Source organism: Micrasema longulum, unplaced genomic scaffold, assembly GCF_059751315.1.
Source record: "Micrasema longulum isolate JH-2025_06_02 unplaced genomic scaffold, ASM5975131v1 h1tg002028l, whole genome shotgun sequence".
Classification (NCBI taxonomy): domain Eukaryota; kingdom Metazoa; phylum Arthropoda; class Insecta; order Trichoptera; family Brachycentridae; genus Micrasema; species Micrasema longulum.
In genome coordinates this window covers 114137-133394 of record NW_028279196.1, presented here as the reverse complement: position 1 = coordinate 133394, position 19258 = coordinate 114137, and the positions used below count along the sequence as shown (strand labels likewise).

General features: G+C 32.2%; 1 long non-coding RNA gene across 1 annotated transcript in view; it reads right to left on the bottom strand.

The window, feature by feature from the left end:
* Positions 1 to 479: 479 nt before the first annotated feature.
* Positions 480 to 19258, bottom strand: part of LOC148273243 (uncharacterized) — a 77767-nt gene continuing 58988 nt past the window's right edge. The window contains exon 3 of the long non-coding RNA XR_015824626.1: positions 480 to 1322. This is a non-coding gene — a long non-coding RNA (uncharacterized LOC148273243). The remainder of the gene's footprint in view (positions 1323 to 19258) is intronic.

Sequence of the window (19258 nt, the reverse complement as noted above, 5' to 3'; positions counted from 1 at the left end):
AGGACAGCGGTGCCCGTATCTTAACGGCCGTAGTGAACGGTGATGCGGTGGACAGCCGTCGTAGTGGTGACTAGAGAGTGGTTTTATTTTTTAACGGTGTTATCAACACCATTTTTATAGGAAACCACTCTCTAGTCACCGTTACGACGGCTGTCAACCGCATTAATGTTCACTACGGCCGTTAAAATACGGGCACCGCTGTCCTAGGAAACCGAGCTTAATCACAGACTATTGACCATCAAGTCAGTTTCATGGGCGCAAATATGTAGGTATGAAAATGGATTGACATAGTTTAACTCGAAGTCTTATATGTTTATCGACTTTTTTAATGTACTGTACACCATTATTTTATTGGCCTTGTCTGTCTGTGCTACATAGTTTGATGTTCTTTTTTAAAACGGTCAAAAATCCTGTAAATGCCTAGACTTCCATATTTCCTTCTCGATTTCAAGGCAGAAAAGAAACCATCTGCCAAATTATTTTTATTGTGTAGGAACCGGTCAGCAAGAATCATCTGCCGTTCCACGAAGATTTTCACATGACATCGCGTCATTTATTTTTATTATTAAGTTCCGGTATCTCATTTTATAATATACATAAAGACATACTAATTAAGGCCCAAGACCTAAAACATGGAAGGTGAAAACACTCAGCTCTACACCACGAGCCGAACTTCTCTGTACTTTATTTCCTTATTCGAGCTTTTACTAGAGAGTAATCATTCTGTTTTACACACATAATTGAAATATATACAGAAAATTCATTTTTTAACGAACTGTAATATAAGTACAAGAGTTTTAGTATTTTTTGATACAGGTGAGATTAATCCACTACTCCTACTACTACCATCACGCCATTTTCCCGTAGGAGAGAATGGACCGCCACACACGTCTATCCTGGCATACGTTCCTAACTTCTTCCACATTCATACATCTTGTCATACATGCCCTTCGGTTCTGTCTGCTTTTGACATAACTAGACTTAAGATTTCGGTTTATCTGATCATGCCACGTCTTCCATAGTAGTTCTCGTCTCACGTTACCGTTCATTTTCGCCATATATACTTATTTTACCATTCTTTCGTCGTCCATTCATTATATGTGACCAATCCATCTCAGAGACCCTTTCTTAATCTTATCAATTATACTTGACTCAGAATTACACTCACGCCCGACTTCATCATTTATCGAATTTTTTTCAAATTAAAAAATTTAAAAACGACATAAAAATAATGAAAATATCAAGGTCTAAAAGTTGATACTTACGTCGTTAAACCGTTATTGGTTCTTCTTTTACTATATCAGGAAAAATCGAGGACTTACCTGAAACAAAGTTAAGAAAACTATTAGCAATAAACATTAATAGTTAGTTATCTATTAATATTATATCAAGCACGCATTCATTCCACCACTGAAAAATCATTTTACTGCGACATGATCAAACTGAAGTAGTAAAAATAAATGTAAATGAACTTTTTCAATTAGAATCTTTAAAAAATATTTATAAGTTAGCCATTGATATCGTTGTAAACAAAGAACAAAAACTTGAAAAAAAAAACATAGACATAATACAATAATATTAGAACAATATCACATACAACATTCCAAAACGACACAAGGACAATCGAGACTAATAAATCAATTACTGAAAGTATATTATAAACTACCAAACAAAACTTAATAAAAGAATCAGACAAACTTTTTAAAATATGTTATAATCCGTAAGGGTTAATAAATTACTTATTAAATAAAAAATAACTTTGAAATAAGCCATGTTAATTGCATAATTATGGAAATTATCGTTTGGTGACTTATAAAAAGGGCGTCGGACTTGAGTAATCTTTCAAAAAGTGATAAAATAGTTTTAATTTATGTAAAAAAAAAATTATTAGCGAAATTGATTTAAAAGAATTTGTGACGTAGTTTAAAGTAGTTACTTTTAACTAAAACCATTTTTATAATTTTTTTCATACGTATTCGAGAATCTTCGCCGTACAAATGCTATAATTTTTACCGCTTGTAAAAAAACATTTTTTATATCTAACTTTTCGTAGCATTAGACTTCCTCATTTGCCAAACTCTCAGCGAAAGGGGCAATGAAGGTAGAATTGTTAAATTCAATTAAATCGTGATGAATTTTTTTTAATTGGTGTAATTGATTTTCAAGAATTCGTGACGTAGTTTAAAGTAGTTACTTTTAACTAAAACCATTTTTATAAATTTTTTCATACGTTTTCGAGAAACTTCGCCGTACAAATGCTCTAATTTTTACCGCTTGTAAAAAAACATTTTTTACGTCAATTTTTTCGTAGCATTAGACTTCTTCATTTGCCAAACTCTCAGTGAAAGGGGTAATGAAAGTAGAAAAGTTAAATTGAATTAAAATCGTGATTTACAAAATTTACATTTTTAAAGAGTTGACAAAAAAAGGTAATAAAAAAAGTAAATTGACTACAAACATGTTTTTCAGTATAATGGCCAAAAGATAATCAAACATCATAAATTGATTATATTTCCGGAATTACCCTATTTAAGACAGAAACCTAGCATCATCCTATTCAAAACCTATCAACCAACCTATTATCCACACGGTATTAAAATCCAATTCTCCAAACGAGGACGACGTTCTTAACAATACACCACATCTAGCAGAAAAGGAGCAACTCAACTCGACCCCCGGCCGGCACACGCCTCCCAGCCTTACTCGTTACTGTATTAGTAGATAAACCTTTTTTCCTTTTACGGAAATGGACAATACATGACTTGAGTTCGACCCCATGAAGATAATCCGATTATAATTCTTTTACAACCAAAATTCCAGGAACAGTAAAATGTAGCAGTGTCAAATCGTCCTAAAAATTTATATTTCATTTTGACTCTCCCAGGAATCGAACCCAGGATCTCAAGCAGGGCAGGCGAACTCGCTAACCTCTACAGTGCGAGGCAGATTCTATGTTTTATATAAACTTTTGGTCCCAATAAGCCATGTAAGGTGGTGTCTTTCAAAAGATAAATCAAATGAGTGGAGGAAAGTTTATGAAGAAAAAACTGCCAATAAGTGGATCAAGCTACTTTTGAGAAGCACAGATGAGGCCAAAACATTTTGGAAGCTTGAAACGCTTACATATGAACTAGCTCAGGCTCTCTTAAGGCATGGATGCATGAGGGAATATCTGCATCGCTTTGGGCTGCGAGACGACAGTTGCTGTCCATGTGATCGCATCACTGAGCTGACTGTAGAACATCTTATATACTGTCCAATATTTGATAGGCCAAGATGGGAGCTTGAATTCGAAGTAAACACTCGGATTGCTGTGACTAGTAACCTAGCTGAGCTTCTGAACTGTAATGATACACGAAGAGAGACTGTTCGATTCATTACAGGGACGATCAAGCCGGATAAAATATATAATTGTCGTATCTAGCTCCTTTTGTTTTTTTTGTGTCCAACTTTTACGACTCTTTTTATTTTTTATTATTTGTTAATGTAATATTTCTAGAGTAGTTTTGTTTATTCTGATTCTGCTTTTATTTTTATTATTGTTATCTACGGTGAAAAATGTTAAAGCCAACTGAATATAACTTCAAGATAAATATTTTCGATTTTGCATATAACGAAAGCAAGGTACAAATAATTTGCAACTAAAAAAATATATATATAAACTGTTAATCAATTGTATTTTGAGGTTGTTATAATTTTTGCATACAAGAACTAGAAGGAAGTAAAAAAAATGAGTAACATTTAAAAGAAGAAAATATGGAAGTCAAGATATTTACTTAACTTATGACAATGATTGGTTGATGTAATTGCCACTTTATGCATTGTGTAACATTCGCCATTCCATCAACGTTTGAACATCCATATTTCAAAATGTTTTCCCTCTCTGTTGCAACATATTTAGAAAAAAATAAGAATTTAAATAGAAAAGAATAAAAAACATTTTTCATAAATAACAAGTTTATATTCACTCTCATGAAACATCACCAGCATCTTTTTTATTTACTGCAATTGGAATTGCGATGCAGTGCCCTATGCGCCACTGAGTTCAGATAAGAAAATGATGATACATTTATTTGTACCGTCTGGCAACGTAATTCACTTTTGGTTATTGTGATAAAACCTTACATATTCAATCCGGACATATTATAAAGAACCTTTTCTACTGACAAGGAATGTCGTTCAACCCTCCAAGTTTCCGGTTAGCCTCTTCTTTGCATGCGACCAACATCCGGTCTAGTTCTTTATGTGGGAAAATGCCGGAGATGCTTTAGGAAATCACCCTAACATTTTATTTTCGAACGTGTGTATACGAGTACCCCACAACCTTACAAATAATGTCGTAAGATTTCAATAACATATATTTTTATGATCCATTGGAAAATTTAATAAAATTCCATTTTCTTTATTAAAAATTGTTAAAAAAATAATAGATAATCATTTTAATGCGAAATACTTAGCAAATTTCTTGAGTTACATGCGTTTTTTATCCTAAAAATGAAAATAATATGTGACGCAAAAAAACAAACGTGGCAGTATTTACTATAAGTGAAACTGTCTTTGAGTGATTAATATAACTATATGAGTTTCTATTGTTTTTAAGCTATTTTTTATATCAGAAATAAAGGAGATGGCTATGTTTAAACTGTATTTTTTAATGTAAAATAACATAAGTAATCATTTAAAGCAAAAATCACAAAAATTACGGTGGCTGGAGATAGCCACGTTTGTTTTTTAGCGTCACAATTACGTTTTTATAATCTACTAACCAGAAGCAGTTCCTTAGTATGTGCATAAGTAAATTGTACTGCCAAGAACAAATATAGTATATTTATGTACTTAAATAAATTAGTCATTGATGGCAAAAACTCATATGTAATACAATGAAACAGGGATTCATTGCAACATTATATTCGATACTAGCGCCAAAATATCTAGCGAAATCGACTCTAGCGGCCAATTTTTCATCTTGTCTAAGCATACGTAATCGTCAAGGCGCGTATTATGTTTTGCACAATCTTTCTCCCTGAATTTGTATAAAAAATACCAAATCTACTAAAACCGTGATTTGAGATAGATAGACTACGTTTAATACGGGTAAATCGTGCGATAGGGGGAGAAGACAATATATTTATTACAAGTTGACTGAATGTAAAGAAATGCACTGCCAAGGTTTTTGGTCAGGAGCCACCAGTACTCGGTATCCAAATATAATAATTTTTGGAGACCATTTAAAACGAGATGTAGATGTCAACAATATTTGTTTGTCCAAATGTTTGTAGACATGGCTGGATTTTTGTAATGACTAAGATCCAAATTTAAACCAACAATGAGGGAAAACATTTTGAAGAAGAAAAATGGAAGTATAGGCATTTACTTGCATGATAGCCTATCATTAGCTGGGTAAAGTGGCCTCTTCCCACATACAAAATAAGGCAATAAGGTATATATTTAAAAGAAATATCTTTTCTAATGTAGAAAGAGCGCACAAAAAAATTGGCTTGCTCACAGTAAAGCAACAAATTAAATATTATGTAGCAATTTTCATGCATAAAATAATTAAGGGGATGAATAAAATAAGAACAACAATAAAATTTAATCAACAATGTCATACATATGAAACAAGGGGTAAAAAAAAATAAGATTACCAATGAGGAGAAAAACAGAATCTCAAAACTCATTGTACAAGGGATTGAAGCTGTACAATGAGTTACCTGAAAAAATCTAAATATTTCAAATTTATTCGAAAAAATATGTTATTGAGAAATTTAGATAATTTTTAAAAATATTATTAAAATTTTATATTAGTTCTTAAAATGTTATGAACTTACTTAATAAAGCATAAATAAATAATAAATAAAATAAGAGTACAAATTATTAAGTATTATTTTTAGGCGTTGCATAGAAGGTGAAATAATTCAGCCAGGTGAATTTTACACACTTCAACAAAAGTCAACACATGGAAGAGTTAAGAAAATGTAAATGTTTAAACATAAGCACAGTAATGAATGCTACACAAGGTTAAACCAGTCATTGACAGGTCATAAGCCCAGTAGATTCCTAGACATCCGTATTCCCTTCTCAAAATTTCTCAACCTTTTTTCTCAAATTTCAACTCAAGCTCTAAATAACTCATTGTTAGAAAATGGAAATCAAGTTTTCAAAAAGCAGGGTTCGAACCTCGGTCTGTCGATCCGTGTGTCCGCGACACTAGCGACAGGCCACAGGACCTTGTCGCATTCCGCGTCATCCACTGCCATAAATCAGTAACAAATATATTCGGTTGCGGATCCACTGTGCTCGTTCGTGTGTCCGCCTTAGAAAGAGTTTTCTGTATTTGTTTTTATGCTCGGCGTTTGTCATTTTAGTATTTAAATTTACGAATATTATTCATAGCGCCATCCCACTGCGCAAATTTGAATCCCAGAATCTGTCCCGTGTAAAACAAAAATAAAATTGCTTTGATTTGACAGAAAAATTAGGAAGCGAACTATTTTTTTTTCATTTTCTTTATTTGTTAATAAACAATCAAACTTTACCAAAATTAAAATATATATTATTGTGTAACGTATTATCATTGATTTGATTTTTATCATTTTGTAATTTTGAAATAACTCCGCCCGTGACGTCACGAGTTGCCGTCGGCGAGTTGTGCTGCCATTTAAAAGTAGAACCCTGTAGCTGTCCAAATATGTATTTATTTATTTTAAACTTTATGTACTAAGAATCGGAACTGTGGGGGACTTATTTCTAAAAGCAATCTCACAGCCAACCAAAACACAGACTGGCAAAACGAAGAGTTGGTCAAAAATTTGTACTAAACAACGTACGAGTATATATAATAAAAGATACGTATGTACGTGAAAAAATAACCTAATTAATTAAAAATAACAGCTGAACGAAGAGATAAGGTTAGCACATATTAACTTTAAAAAAGTACATTATGTTATACAGATTAAATACATTAAACGTCGAAAAAATGGGTACCCGGAAACCGGAAATCTATCACAACACAAAACGCTTTGATTCATTGGATATTGTTCACAAGAACTTGTGACGTTTTAAAGAAGTTTAATTTTATTAAAACCATTTTTAGTATTTTTTTCTTAAATTTTCGAGTAATTCACCGTACAACTATATGATCCTATTTTTACCGCATGTAAGAAAAGATTTTTATGTCCAATTTCCTATGAAACTGAACTTCATTTATGCACAAGAAACCGCACAAGACCTTGTATACGAGCTTAAGTATAAAAAGCATGTATTTTATTGGCTGCTTGGTTGAATGCATGTATTTTACATAGTTGAACACACAGTTATAGGTCGATTATTTGAAAATTCAGTGGCTTAAAAAAATTTAATATTTTTATTCACTTTTACGCGAGTATATTTTTAATTTAATATTTTGTTAAAACAGTACCTGGGGGTTTCTCTGTAAACTAGGCAACTCGCTGTCTTAGGCCAATATTATATAAAAAGTAACTTTAATATATAATTACATAACTTTAATATATAATTGCTTAATCTACATGGACTTAGGGTACAGTATCGATTCAAATAAATTTTATTTTATCAAAAACGTTTTTATAATGATCAAAAAACAGTCCCAGGGCGTGTCACCAGAGCAATATAGTTCCTTCAGATTTAAATAATGTAAACAATTACTTTAGGAATCAATTAAATTATTTCATTATTTCAACGATATTACATGATTGCTCATAAAACTAAAAAATGTAATTCAAGTTTGTCTCGGCATTTTGTGAACAGTCCCCCTTGTCTTTATTTTAAATTACGCGGCACATAGTCTACCGCTAAAACTATTGCGTTAATGCATGTAACGAAATGCAAACGACCTGAAGTTTGCACGGTTATCACCAAAACCACCCGGATGCCATGTTGTGTAGTGCTGCACGAGCGTCTCTCCGAGAAACCCGTAAAAAAACCTGAAAGCTGACAGTCTTCTGGTGAGAATTATTTTAATTAATTTTTGTGTATTTTATTTATTTGTTAGAAATTTTATTTCGTCATTAGAGATTAATGAAATGGGATTTATTTGCAGAGTTACTAACAAATTTAAAAGTATCACACCAATCAAGTCACTTTATTGCTTTATGGTTAGAAGTCGTCATTGGTCGAATTGGTCATTATCGTGTACACTCTGATTCACTCGAGCGCGGTCAGAAGAAATTTCTAAAACATATTCATTTTAAACTTCATATTCCAGCTGCGTTATTTAATTATAATCAATTTATTTTATTTAATTTAATTTATTTTAATTTAATTAAATTATTTAATTAAATCTTTTAAGACTTTCTGAAAGAATCCTAACTGACCTAATATTACTTTTTAAGTGATCAATTCATTAATTTACTATCCTGACATACGCGTCACAGATCTCATTTTTGTTCTACATGGACTCGCCTATCCCTAGGCTCCATAGATATGGCAATCAGTATGAGGACAAGGCTGATATATTTGGTTCTGGACTTGATAGTTATAAAATGAGTCTGATTTATTTTTTTCTCTCGCAATATTATTCTTAAACTTTTCTTTATATTTAATAATGTTTTTTCTTTTTTTGTTTTTTCATATTTATGTATTTATTTCGTTAATATTTTTGGTTGCTTATGTGTATTTACCTACTTGTTACTATTGTTATATTTATATATGTATTTTTTTTTTCATATTTTTGTTCAATATATGTTAAAGGCAATTTATGCCGTTTATATAAAAATAAATAAATAAATATTCTTTGTGAACAACAAAATAACATTATTTTATTACATTAAACAGTCCCCTGGCAACAGTCCCCTGCGCTAAACCAAACAGGGGACTATTTTCGCCTCCAGGGGACTGTATTTATGTATGTTAATCATTGTTTTATATACTTTAAGCATGGCGCCTAGAAAGGAGAAACTCTCTAAGCAGGAAATTTTAAAGAGAAAAAGAGATGCCGTGCGAAAGGGATATGAGTGTAACAAAAACGATCTGCAGAAAAGCGAAGAACTTGGAGAGAAAGAACGTCTTAAATATCGTATGAAAACTGTTGATTAATTTGTTACTTTATTGTTCAATTACATAATTCCTTAAGTATCTAATTTTGCTACTAATTTGATGTTTTTCATTTAAATAATCAGTCCCCTGTCCATAGGTAACAGTACCCTGTATCAATTGTTCAGAAAATGATTAATATTTCCAAAAGGAAAGGAAATATTTCTGGTTTATCTGCTTTTTATTATTGAGCAGGTGAATATATATTCACTTAATCAGATTTATTTAATATTTAATCAAAAAAGTGGCCTAGACAACTTTCATAGAACGACTTTCCCAGTTTACAGAGAAACACCCGCCTATGGTCTACATGAGAGTAGATTAAAAAAGAAAGTGCATTTATACGGCTGTGTTTTGAATCCACATCCTGTGTATTGAATATATATATATATATATATTGTTATAATTTTACTGTTCAGAATCCCAGCAAAATTCGATGTAATGCAAGAGCTACCTGTATATATTTTATTATCATATCATTAGCAACAAACAAAGGAATAGTTGTCTTCGTCTCGCTCATAAGCGCGAGAGAGACGAAGGAAATTTCATAGAGCGTTTGCCGTGTGACGTCATACCATAAGCTTATTCACAGATACTACACAAACGTAATGTGTAAATTTATATGTTGTTCGCGCCAGCTTCCCTAACAGACCTATAGTTACTGAGGGAGTATTGACTTACAAAAAAGGGGTACAAAGGCGTCCAATTTTGAGAATGTATAACTAAATTTCATTTCATGTAATTATATCAAATATAAATATGTGGATCAAAGGTTTCCATATTCTCTCAAATAAAATTGTTTTCATCATACATTTCAAATAAAAAAATATTTCATACTTGATTGAAAATTTCTTATAAATAATGTCGAATAACGAAGAAGTCAAGAATGATAAAAATAAATTTAATGAAACAATACTTATTGTCAGAGCCTTTGAACCGTACAGCGCTTTGACTTTATTTAATAAACTATGTTACGACGAAAATTTAAAGAATGCCTTGTTTTTTCTCAAGAAAAAGTTATTACGATATCCATTTTTACAAGCAATATTATGAGTGTGTCCAAATTGTTTGTAGACAGGCTAGATTTCCTCCCTTGGAATTTATTAGGGTCCGAATCTGTTGCCAAATAAAAAAAATAGCATTTTTGACCATGGAATATGAAAGATTAGGTATTTACAGGGTATTTTTTATTTTTATTTTTATTTTTTATTATTTATTATTGTATTTTTTTTTTGTTTTTTTTTAAATATACATAAGAATACTTACATAGCAATAAAACACATATTAACAGTAAGAATAGCAAACAAAAAATCCCTCAAAGGCATGGCCTGTTCGTGGGTATACAAAAAATAGTTGTGATTTTTTTGGTTCTATAATAAAAAGACAGGTTTAATATTTTTGTATAATATAAGAAAGAGAAAAGAAAATATTGTGTAAGAGATGAGACAGTCCTTTTTTTATAGTAATTGAAAAATTTAAAAAAAGAAGTAAAAACATATATATATAAATATTCCTTAAAAGGGAAACAAAATATCTTGAGTGAATATCTTTAGTTAGAATCTAGGAAAGTGTGTGTTTTTTAAAAGTAGGAAAATTTTGAAAGCTTGGGATTAACGAAATATTATCAGTAAAAATGAATTAAAAATTTGTCACAAATAATTAAATAATTTAGCCAGATGAATTTTACCCACATCAATAAAACTTTCAGCTCTTTCACTTCATAAAAGTCGACAGAAGGAATAGTTGAGGAAAATGAGCCCTGTAAATGCCTTGACTTCCATATTTCCTTTTACTTAATGCTTTCTCTCTCGTTTACAGTTTTCATCAGATTTAAATACATTTTAATTTCAGATTCGAAAAACGATTAATTGAATTTAAGAAACAAAATGTGATATATTTATGTTTTTCATTAATCGTCATTCATATGTTGGGAAAAAAACCTTAATAATCTTCCAAAAATCTTAAAATCAATGGCAAATATTTAAACACTTGAATTTAAATAATAAAAAAAAACACACGAGACGCACCCTATTTGGAACCCCATACAGAAGAAAATTTTGTATCTTTTAGAAATAAAATATATTATTTTAAAGAATCTGTTTTAGATAATAATTATTAAATTTAAAAAAAATAATAACACATACATAAATAAAAATGAATGAAAAACGAACTCCCTGTTTAAATACGAGTTATTGGAGAGGTAGACACCTTATTATTAATTATGAAAGTATGTTTGTTTCTTTGTTTCGCTTTATGTATGTACGAAATATATTTGATTTTATACTTATTTTTTTAACATTTATTTTCAACAAATAAAAAGTAAATCAAAAAACTTCTTTAGTAAACATAATGTCGTTACGGACATAAGAACGACTCTAAAAGAGTTAAATGTTGAAATTAAAACAACGTTTGCTTTTAATTGACTTTATATATAAATTTATTTTATATACACAAACCATCACGCTGTTTCCCCATAAGGGTAAGCAGAGAAGATAGAACGCCACATCACTCTATCGTTGCATACAGATCTCGCTCCCTCTACATTCATACATCTTCTCATGCACGCGTGCCGATTATTCTTCAGGTATTTGTTGGATTTGGTCATGCCATGTCTTTCTCGATCCTCCTCTATTTCTGCAACCATCAACATTTAAATTGTAAATATTTTTAGTCGTTCTTTTGCTGTCCATTCGCTCTACATGTCCAAACCAGCGCAGAGCTCCTTTCTTGATTTTGTCGATAATGCTTTTCTCAGTCTTACATCATGTACGGATCTTTACATTTGTACATCTATCGTACATAGTTTTAGCACACATTCGCCTGAGAGATGGCATTTCGACAGCATTCAGCCTACTCCCTGTTTTCCTAAATCCATACTTCGCTCCCATACAACAAAGTCGGGACCAGGACTCCATTGTGAACTTTGCTTTTGTGAAAATTTTTCTTCATTTTTTGCCTCATTTCTCTCCAATCCATGTCTTATGTCTGAGGATGGTGATTACGCCTGACTCCAGGCATGGCTCGTTTGTGGACAGTCTCTCTCCACCTGGAACGGTCCTGTGCTCTTCAATAGGCATTCGTCAGTGATGATTCTGATAACTCGGTGACTGTGCCGCTCCATCTTGTCAGTTGGCGTCCACGCGACCTTGTCCTTTCGGCACTTCCCAGGAGAATAGTTTCCTCCAAACTATCAGAGTCTCCCCTGGAAATATGCCCAAAGAACTGCAAGATTCTTTTCTTGCACATGGATATCAGTCTTTCTCCTATGTGCAGTTCCTGTAGAATAGATGCATGCGTACGTCTTTTTTTTTTTTAATTTATAAGTAAGTACATAGTTTAATAATAATTGAATAATAAAATATATTTATACACTTAAGTTTCACTTGCTGTTTAATAATTTTTTGACTATTTTTTTTAATGAAATTAGGTTTTTTTCTTCACGATTTTTAGCTGGTATTAAATTGTACAGTTTTGGTACTACACTACCCATTGTTCTGTCACCATAGTAGTTTTTCTGTCGTGGTACCATCAGCTGCTGTGCCGATACTTGTCGGGTCATGATCTGGTGGTTTATTTTGGATTTAAAATTTCAATCGAGGAAATGATCTGTCAATATCTTATACTGATACTGTTTGTTAATTGGCAAAACGTTAACAAAATCAAATAATATTAATTTGTTGTATTTTGCCTCATTCTTTATTTTTACAGGTACGATAATTTTTAAGATTTGTTCCTGTAAGTTTAAGACTCTATCCGTATAAGATTAGTCCCCATATTCTTAATCCATATTGAATAATTGGGTCAACTAGCCCCAAGTAAACTAGTCTCAGCACTGGGTATGGTATGTATGGTTTTAAATGGAACATGTTAAGTAGGGAAACTCTTAGCTTATTGCAAACTGTTTTTATCTGTTCTTCCCAATTAAGAGTGGAATCTATAATAATACCTAAATACTTATATTTTAATACTTGATCTATTTTTGTGCATTTGCAGTCTTGTAGATTGATATGCAAGCATTGTATGGTAGACTAACGCGCTGACCACTACGCCACGAGGTATTCATATTATATTTTGTACCATATTATAAATATATACACTGTCCATCAGACGTAACAATCATTAAATGCTATTATTATAGAATAATAGAGTTACTGTACCTAATTTTAATATTTTCATCATAGAAAGAATTTATGATTAGGTGTTAGCGGCGCTGCGTTAGCTGATATTATTGCTACTGTAAAATCGATAACTGATTGCGGTCGGGAGACTAAAAGACTTCACGTGTTCTTTACCATAACTATTACCACTTTGCCAATATTATAAATCAATAAACTATTTGCTGAAACCCAAATCTTACGCTTTCTGTAAAGTGGAGTTTCTTGTAACGAATTAATTGATTAAAATACTTTAGAGCTTAATCGTTTAAGTCATTTTCAATTGCGTCGTATGGTTGTTGACGCAATTTAGCTCTTACGCATATAATCCCGGTCTAAAATACTATCCTTACTGAACTTCGATATGTATTCAATGCGCGGGAGTAAAAATACATTCTCAAATCTCACAACATCATCGACATTTCTTCAACTCTTCCATCTGTTGACTTTTTGTTTTGTTTTCCCTCTCTGTTGCAACAAATTTAAATATGAACAGCTCCCTAGGGTGAAAATCCAGCCAGTCTGCAAGCATTTGGACATACTCAAAACATTGTCGTTTGTATACCATTCGTCGGAAGACGGCAGATAAAACTAGGTGCTTTTATGGGTTTTTGGATGGTCCTAGCTCCCATAAAAAACAATTTATCAAAAAAACAAAACAACCGAGACACACCAATGGTAAATATGTACAGTTTGTATAAAAATCATTACTCCAGTGCCATAATCCAGGGAACAAATACAGGAATACGTTTGTATGAAAAACAGTCTTACCGCGTTTCCTCTTAAGAAATAAAAACATAACATTTTTATTTGTTTTGTAATGGCATTCTTTGCATTTTTGTTTTATGTATTTTTCGTATGTGTGCAGTTGAATTCTGAACTGCGTAGTGCATGGTAAGCAAGTTTGTAAAGTGCAGATACCAATTCCATCGTTTAAGTGTTCAAATATTGATGCATTCGTGATGCGATTTTACTGTTAGTTGTTAAACAATTTGAAATTCACGAATTCAATCGTTTCATGGAGCAACTTTCATAGTTCAATTTTTAATCTTTTTTGTTTCAATCCGTTTAAGAAACACAGTGATTATTTTTTAATGGGTTCTAATGTCCGCCACGTGATCATCCAATGGTCCGCGCGTTTGCTTAACATACACGAGGTTACGAGTTTGATTTACGTCATTTTTGATACGAAACATTTATTTTATTTTATTTAGAAAACATACAGTCATGCATAGAAAGTATAAGATTTTCGAATGTGAAAAGACCAATTAAGTTTTCGTAAATTAAGTAAAAGATGTAAACATTTCATGTGACAAAAATAAATAAATAAAAAACTTAAGTGGGAAAGGAATAATTCTTAACATTTACGTTTTCCATGGAGGGAATTATTTAAAATAAATAAAAATACCGATGGATGTGATGGGTCCCCGTAAGTTGATTCTCGTCTTCTGTCCCTAGGTTTTTAGAGTTTAGAGAGTCAGACTGCATATTCGTAAATTCCCGACGCGTAAATCTTTCGGGATGTACCATTCAATGACTCGTTTCATATTTGTGAACTTCAGATGGAGAAACCTGAGCCATAAAACCCTTACGCTTCTTTTGAATCTGGCTATGTATCTAATTCGTAACATCACAAAATCATGTGAATTATTTATTTTAGATAATTTTATAGTCTTTTTTATGGTATGTATCAAATTAGATACACCAAGTAATGAAGGGTAAACCGGCTATTGGGTAGAGGGCACTGCTCTCAAATCCCCATGTTTAATCAAGTGATCCCCCGAATATGCGGCTTATTTTGTGATAAAAGCATTCTCTTCTTATTCTTAGAGGTGGGGATCAGTGCTTTGCAAGCTTCTGACGTCACTGCAACCTGTGAAAATGTATTGTGACGGGTCTCCGTGAATAGTTCTTGCTCTCTAAGCCCAGGTCTATAAAGAGCCTGGCAACTGTGTGAAAATAAGAGTTTACATTTCGCTAAATTTCTTCCTCCAAGCCCAAATCCGTAAAGCATCAGGCTATTAGGCAAGAAGCGAGCTCTTTAACATCCTCAAATTTAACCAATGGTCCCCCGAGGATGAGGCTCCTTTTATGATGTAAAGCATCTCACTCACATATAATGTGTATGGGTGTTTTCTCATCTGCGCTGCAGAACCTACATCTAGAAGTTTCGGAAAGGTTCATTCTAGCAATGTGGTTTTTCAATCTGCAGCGCCCTGTAAGGGTTCTAGTGATATTCCTCACTTGATTTCGGCTGAGATTTATTAGGTCAAAGGCAAACCTTTGCGAGTACCCTTTTATCAGTTCTTTCGCATGGTGCTGACGCTGTACTTTGTTTAAAGCATAACATTCACATATATTGTGCATGCATCATTTTGTGCTCGTAGAACTTACATATAAAAGATTTAAAAAATACTAGGACACTAGGACCTTCCTTTTAATTTTGGTCTAGTAAAATTACTATCGCTAATTTATAACAATTTTCTTTTCTACGTGATATTATAATGATTTTATAGTACGGTTGTTTTAAATGCACTAAATGAGTTTCTTTAATATTTTTTATTCCATTTGGCTTATGTGTGATTGGTGTGGCACTGAAGTATCAAGAAGGGCGAATACCTCTGCTGTCTTTACGATGCTAATAAAAATGCTTTCTACTTTTTGATGATTATGTACAGCAGTTACACTTATACTCGAGTGATTCCTTTTTACGACCAGCTATGAATATTCTACCCGATATTGAACCACACGGTGAACATGAAGAACGCGTTTCATCACGTTGTATCACTTTAATCGTAAAATCGACAATACAAAATAAAAGAAAATTGAACTGATTTGAGTTAACAACTGTTTCGCCTTACTGGTTTGTTTTTTTTTCGGCCTCATAAAAAATAAACGGCCAATTAATTAAACTTTAGTTCACAATGCAGTTACAAAGTGTAGATTAACTATTCCAGAGGTAATATAGTCTAGCTAACCGTCTTTGGCCAACCTTTTTAAGTAATTGCACAATTAGAACTACAATTAGACTCAAATATTCGTAAAGTAAGATTTAAAAAAAACTAATTTAAGCACCTACTAAAACCCCTATTTTGGATCCAATCATCCTTATATCAATGTCGATAGAGGAACTAAATACTTTAATGTATTTGTTTGACCCTTAGTGAATTTCAATTTTCGCTTAGTTTATAATATGAATGTGCCACATAAATAAACAATCCTTCATCATATTTGTCTAAATTCATCAACAATATATATTTCGCCACGTAATAAAATTCAATTAAAATGATAGTTATGTAGGCACTCAAAGTTATGATATTTTATAATCGGTAGATAAAACATTTATTTTGGCATGTGGATAACTAACACGCATTAACACAGTTTTTTTGATTTTTTTTATTTATTCTTAAGTCTTATACATAAATAAAAAGGCCTCCTGGCCTGCATCATGAATCTAAATTTGTAAGATGTTAAAGTACTTTTGTTACATGTTTTGTTTCATGTTACATTTAAAAAGGTTTTCATGAAAAACAAAGCAGTATTATTTACGCACACACAATGTGAGCATGCATAACATATTTTTTAAAAACATGTGTTATGTAGACTCTACACCCATACTCTACATTGTAGAGTATGGGTCCTAATATAGAACCCTGAGGAACGCCCGCTTTAATATTTCTAATACTAATTTGAGCACTATCAATATTTACAGACATTATACTGTTAGTTAGATAATCTTTAAAGACATCATGTAACGTATTATAAAAATATACTAATTTATGTTTATTATGGTTTTCAATCTATATTATAGTATTTTTTGTTGATAAAAGCGGCGCCGTTCTATTATGGTGCTGAAACTGAAATCGTCAGGGCATTGTGCATTATGAAAATCGGAACTTTTTAACAAAACAAACCATCACGCCGTTTCCCCATAGGGCTAGGCAGAGAACGCCACATCACTCTATATTTGCATACAGATCTCGCTTCCTACTTTACGATTATTCCTATTTTTGACCTGTCCATCTTCAAATATTTGCCATCTTTCGTGCCATGTCTTTTTCGGTCTTCGTTTTCTGCATCCATCAACATTTACATCGTAGATCCTTTTAGCCGTTCTTTCGCTGTCCATTCGCTCTACATGTCCAAACCAACGCAGCACCCCTTTCTTGATTCTGTCGATAATGGATGTCTCAGCCTTACACAGTTCACGGATCTCAACATTTGTGCACCTATCATACATCGTTTTACCAAACAGCTGCCTGAGGGATTGCATTTTGACAGCATTTAACCTACTTTCATTATTATTCCCCCAATTCCATACTTCGCTCCCATATATTAGAGCTGGCACTAGAACTTTATTTTAAACTGATAGTTTTGCCTCCTGCGATAAACATTTGTTTGCCAAAGTAGATTTCAGTGCACTTTTTTCCATTCTGAGTAAACAAACTTCCAAGATACACAAATTCTTCTACCTGATTCAGAATATCTCCGTTCACATTTATCTCACATTTAGTTATATTTTTATCCCTTATAAGCAAATCGCTTAGTAAAAATTTTGAAATTTTATGTAAATTTCACAATCACCCTATTCAGTAAAGTTCCAATTCACAATAGAATAGAGGATATTGCTGCATCTTGGGGGTATCGGTCTGTTTATTCTCTTATAAGTCTTATAGCCTCCGTACTCGTACTGGGGAAATACAAGAAAGGATGCCACGACTATATTGATTATAAATCCGACAGTTATATCGAGATAAAACGGAGCTTGTGTAACCCACACTTAATCAAAATTATTGTTCCATAACTCCCCCTAAGCAATACCTTTTGTCAAAAAGATAAATGTTGTAAATCGAATCAGATTTTTAAAAATCTAATCGGAATTTTCAAAGTCAAATCAGAATCAACAATATTTTGAGTTTGTCCAAATTTTTGTAGACAAGGACTGGATTCAACTCCCTGGGGAGCTGTTTATATTAACATATTACAACAGAGATGAAGAACATTTAAGAAAAGGTAATATATGAGTCTAGGCATCTACAGGGCTTATGACCTGTCAATGGCTGGTTTAAGTGGCCACTTTACACACTGCGTAACATTCACCATTCTGCCTATATTTGAACATCTATATTCCTTCAATTCTTTCACCTGTTGATGTTTGTGAAAATTTGGACAAACTCAAAATATTTTTGATAAATTACCTGGTCAATGAAGAAGTATAGAAATTGAAAAAATAACATTTTCAGGCGTTGCCTAGTATGTAGGTGAAATAATTCAATTAGATGAATCTCACCCGCATAAATAAAGGTTTCAGCTCTTTACCTTCACAAACATCAACAGGTGAAAGAATTGAAGGAATATAGATGTTCAAATATAGGCAGAATGGTGAATGTTACACAGTGTGTAAAGTGGCCACTTACACCAGCCATTGACAGGTCATAAGCCCTGTAGATGCCTAGACTTCTATATTACCTTTTCTTAAAGGTTCTTCATCTCTGTTGTAATATGTTAATCAAATCAGAATGATTAAAAGCATTTCAGAATGTTAAAAATGAGTTCATTTGTGTTTAATTATAATTATATTTTTACATTGTTAAAAAAAGACTGAATTACATTTTTACGCATATAATTTCCAAATGTCGCCGATAAACTGCCAAAGACCGCTATAAAAACGACATTCTTTGTCATTTAGATTCTACTTTTTCTCTTAATTGTTTCTACGCGCACCCTTTTCTAAACTTAGGTCTATTTTTGGGGTGAGCGAAACACATAGCAGAACTTTCGAATATTTTAAGTCCTCTTAATCTACACTACTTTATTACAGAGCTGACATTTGGACAAAACAGTTTATTTCAAAACGTTAAACAACGCTAACCGCCATCGTAAAAAAACACAACATTTTTACACAGATAACACATTTCGAATTTTCAAAATAAAATCTAATAATAAATTTCCATTTGTCCATGCGCTTTGTAGGCACGAGGGTTTTGTTAATCTATCATTCGTGTGTAAAAATTATCAATTTAAAAAAAAAAAAATCCAACTAAATGATTTTGAAA